The sequence below is a fragment of the Penaeus japonicus genome, unplaced genomic scaffold, assembly GCF_977035675.1.
Source record: "Penaeus japonicus unplaced genomic scaffold, GWHDUDI00000001_assembly GWHDUDI00000034, whole genome shotgun sequence".
Classification (NCBI taxonomy): Eukaryota; Metazoa; Arthropoda; class Malacostraca; order Decapoda; family Penaeidae; genus Penaeus; species Penaeus japonicus.
The window spans coordinates 10,179,329-10,184,276 of record NW_028234436.1 but is presented as its reverse complement, the minus strand read 5'-3'; the positions used below and the strand labels follow the sequence as shown (position 1 = coordinate 10,184,276).

The 4,948-nt window shown below is 33.9% G+C and overlaps 1 protein-coding gene across 7 annotated transcripts in view; it reads right to left on the bottom strand.

Annotated features, from left to right (window-relative positions):
* Sac1 (phosphatidylinositol-3-phosphatase SAC1) overlaps positions 1–209 on the bottom strand; it is a 9,051-nt gene extending 8,842 nt beyond the window's left edge. The window contains exon 1 of one of the 7 annotated variants that reach the window (XM_043005960.2): positions 138–209. The gene's annotated coding sequence lies outside the window, so the exon portion shown is untranslated. Of the gene's footprint in view, positions 1–96 lie in introns of all 7 variants that reach the window. The other 6 variants (XM_043005961.2, XM_086530764.1, XM_086530763.1 and 3 more) reach the window with 6 other exon arrangements.
* Between the last annotated feature and the right edge of the window lie 4,739 nt (positions 210–4,948).

Here is a 4,948-nt window from a genome sequence, read left to right as displayed (position 1 = left end):
ATGCAGCTCAGCGGCTTATCTTTACTAATTAACTAATATTCCTGTATTAGTTTTCCGATAATGGCTTTGTATGGTATCTATCTTTCTCTGATCTACCTGTACGGAGAGTGTTGAAGTCCAATCAATTAAATTATTACCTGTGAAAGGCATAAGACAGGGCGTAAACACAGCCTCCTTTCGCATCAGCTGATTCCCTGAAACTGCACCAAAATCAGGGTCGCGTAATAGAGATCTGTTGGAGGTCATACTAATTTAACTTCATTGAGCTCGATTAATCTAATTTAATGTCTCTGGAACGCATTAAATATAACTTGGAATCGTATGGCATAGTATTAAACCATATCAAAGAAGTTATATTGTCAGCTGAAGGAATAATCCTTTCCAACTTTTCTCTTTTTCGCAAGAAGTAAAGAGGAACCGTGTGAAGGGTGACAGAACATCTAAGGAATGAATATCACATTGCGTTTTTTTATGAAAATAACATTAATTGATACTAAAATTATATTTTTGACATTTTGGTATGGTGTCGAAAAATATAACAAAAGAATCTATGGAACTAAAGTACCCTTTTCTTCTCGGTTTGCATGTCTAACTATGTATTTGCAATCATTGATAGTAATATTATATACTTAAATACATGACAAAAAATATATATATATATTTCATGTACGTTTGAAAGACCATTACATTAGCTAATTGAAAATTATCATCTTTATAGAAAGACGAAAATGGATATCTAGTTTACACTGGCATTCATGCACATTGATTTTCAGACACTTCTAGACTTGTGTGCGTGCATGACTGCTTTGCTTTGCGTTGTTTGCCTTGTGTGTGTTTATGTGTGTGTGTGTGTGTGTGTGTGTGTGTGTGTGTGTGTGTGTGTGTGTGTGTGTGTGTGTGTGTGTGTTTATGTGTTTGTGTGTGTGTGTGTGTGTGTGTTTATGTGTGTGTGTGTGTGTGTGTGAGTTTGTGTGTGTGTGTGTGCGTGTATGTATGTGTGTATGTGTGTGTGTGTGAGTTTGTGTGTGTGTGTATGTATGTGTGTGTGTGTGCGTGTATGTATATGTGTGTGTGTGTGTGAGTTTGTGTGTGTGTGTGTGTGTGAGTTTGTGTGTGTGTGTGTGTGTGCGTGTGTGAGTTTGTGTGTGTGTGTATGTGTGTGTGTGTGTGAGTTTGTGTGTGTGTGTGTGTGTGTCAGAGAGGGTGAGTGAGAGAGTAAAGCAGCGTAAGGCTGGTAATTGGGTCAGATGTGAAATGTAGGTCCAATTCTAAACTGATGATTATGTATTTTGTAACGAGTGTTAATTTTATGACTCACTACAAGTATGGCTGTGTAGATATACATATAGTGATATTGCGTATATGTAAATGTCCTAGTAAATAAGACCAGAAAAAATAGAGCGATTAAAAAGAAAGAGGAAAAAAAAAGACACGGAATGTCATTCAAAATATATGTAAAAGCCATCAATCCGATATATTAAAGGGAATGGTAGCTAGATATATATTGAGCAAACGGATGTCTCTTTGACACTCTCTGCAATATCAAAATTACATGCTCCTACCAAGGGAGATAAGACCCCCCCCCCTATAATCATAGGTTCATACTAGCTTACCCGTCTCCCCCCACCCTTTTTGGCCTGTGTGTGAGTGTGCACGCGCGTGTGTGTTGGAAAACTGGTGTGTCCCGAAACCAACCGTATAACGCGGTCTATTGAACTCAACAAGGCAATATTTGGGCAAATGCATGTGATGGTAGCACAAACGGATACCCTATTTTTGTATCAAAATAGTTGTGTGTATTTGTGTTTGTTTGTTTGTGTGTGTGTGTGTGTACGGTTCGTTTGTGGGCGCATGCTTATGTGAAAGGTTACGATACCGAATTGATACAGTGGCAGACAAAAACTGCTAAGTGTTTTTTTCTGTATCTTGGGCCTATCGCGTGTTAATGTGTTCCCTTTTGTTACTTGTATCGACGATAGTGTTAATGATTGATATCATGAGTATGATATTAACAGTGATAGTGATGATAATAATGATATCAATCATTATTATCATGTTGCAATCATCACCGCTATCATAAAAATGGAAGTTATTTTGTCACATCTCAGCGGATGAAAAATATATATTGGTACATGTCAGACTTTATCAACATGATTTTCCGAATAGTTTAACCCAAGGTAATTCCAAATATATTTCAGCACCGGCCTCGTGGAATTCCGATATCAGGTGGTTGGTGGATCGAACCAAATTATAGCATACGTATTTTTCTTCATTCTTATCTTACGCCAGAATCAAACTTGCTGATTACATATGATTTTCTTTCTCTCCCAGAATTTCCTGCTGTTATCAACAAGTACGTGATTTTTTTTTTTTTATAACCTTTACTCTTTGTTATGATTACTTGTTCTCTTTTGATGTCTTTAGGTATTTATTGATCATCCTTCCTGACCTATACAAGCATGTCTCCGTTTATGCCTTTGTGACTATGGCAACGAGGAAAACACATGCTTATTTACCATGTTTTGTTTAGGCAACCGATGGTCAAAAGGCCCTAGAAATGCTAAGGAGTCTTTTATATACACTAAGAAAAGAAGAAGAGTTTTTTGATGTTGGTAATGCAATTGATATCATTATCTATGGAATGTATTGCTTAAAATGAGTCAACTTTATCATTCTTGTATCCAAAAAAGACATACTTTATCATAACATGCCATTCTCACTGTGAATGACTCGTTAAATTTTATTAATTCGATGTATATGAAACGCAATTTGACTTTAAATTGTTTCAGAAAGCTGAATGTAAAACGCCTAATTTGATAAAGTATATATATGAAGTGAAGATTATCCTTGAAACTCTTCTGTGAAAGGCAGGAAACGGATATTTTTATCATCATTTTTAGATTTACAAAAAGACAGTTATGGAATATACATGAAATAATATACCAATTTTCCTTTTCAGCAATTCAGTGTACAATTTGCCACACCATTAAAATATGATAAGTCAAGGGTGTTGATTCCTAATCTGATGAATATTCTCTCTCTCTCTCTCTCTCTCTCTCTCCCTCTCTCCCTCTCCCTCTCTCTTTCTCTCTCTCTCTCTCTCCCACTCACTCACTCACTCTCTATCTATCTCTATCTCTCTCTCTCTCTCTCTCTCTCTCTCTCTCTCTCTCTCTATATATATATATATATATATATATATATATATATATATATATATATATATATATATCTGTCTTCTATCTATCTACCTATCTCTCTCTCTCAACTTTTCTGCTAAATTCATTACGTGCAGGTTGGAGTTGTAGACCAATACGATAAAAGGATTAAACATAGAGATTGTATCACATCGGGAGTGCTATTACGGAGAATGAATAACTTTCCAAAGCAAATGGTGTAATGACGCTTTCCGATTAGATATTCATTAGAATCATATGTCATGTAATGTAATATTCACTAGAATCATATGTTATGTAACGTGATTTTCATTAGAATCATATGTCATGTAACGTAATATTCACGAGAATTATATGTCATGTAACGTGATTTTCATTAGAATCATATGTCATGTAACGAAATATTTACTAGAATCCTATGTCATGCAACGTAATATTCACCAGAATTATATGTCATGTAATGTAACATTCACTAGAATCCTATGTCATGTAACATAACATTCACTAGAATTATATGTCATGTAATGTAACATTCACTAGAATCCTATGTCATGTAACATAACATTCACTAGCATCATATGTCATGTAACGTAATATTCACTAGAATCCTACGTCATGTAACGTAATATTCACCAGAATTATATGTCATGTAACGAAATATTTACTAGAATCATATGTCATGTAATGTAATATTCACTAGAATCATATGTCATGTAACGTAATATTCACTAGAATCATATGTCATGTAACGTAATATTCACTAGAATCATATGTCATGTAACGTAATATTCACTAGAATCATATGTCATGTAATGTAATATTCACTAGAATCATATGTCATGTAATGTAATATTCACTAGAATCATATGTCATGTAATGTAATATTCACTAGAATCATATGTCATGTAATGTAATATTCACTAGAATCATATGTCATGTAATGTAATATTCACTAGAATCATATGTCATGTAACGTAATATTCACTAGAATCATATGTCATGTAATGTAATATTCACTAGAATTAAATGTCATGTAATGTAACATTCACTAGAATCATATGTCATGTAACGTAATATTCACTAGAATCATATGTCATGTAACGTAATATTCACTAGAATCATATGTCATGTAATGTAATATTCACTAGAATCATATGTCATGTAACGTAATATTCACTAGAATTATATGTCATGTAATGTAATATTCACCAGAATTATATGTCATGTAATGTAACATTCACTAGAATCCTATGTCATGTAACATAACATTCACTAGAATCCTATGTCATGTAACGTAATATTCACTAGAATCCTATGTCATGTAACGTAATATTCACTAGAATCCTATGTCATGTAACGTAATATTCACTAGAATCCTATGTCATGTAACGTAATATTCACTAGAATCCTATGTCATGTAACGTAATATTCACTAGAATCCTATGTCATGTAACGTAATATTCACTAGAATTATATGTCATGTAACGTGTCAGTAACATCTCTCTTGTGTTGAGACGCAACATTCCCACATACTTTTTCCACACTTGTCACAATAAGTCCTGTTCATATGTCGGTTCGAAGAAGCAAACATCGATAGGATATTCATTGAATTGAACCTATTTCCATGGACTATCGTTAATACTGAAGTATTCTACTATACATCGGTATGTTAAAGTACAAAGCGCATATGCGTGTGTAAGAGTGATATAGTTTTCCATGATTTTTAGTATATATATCCAACCTGGTCTTATATATACTGAAGGGCACGTATA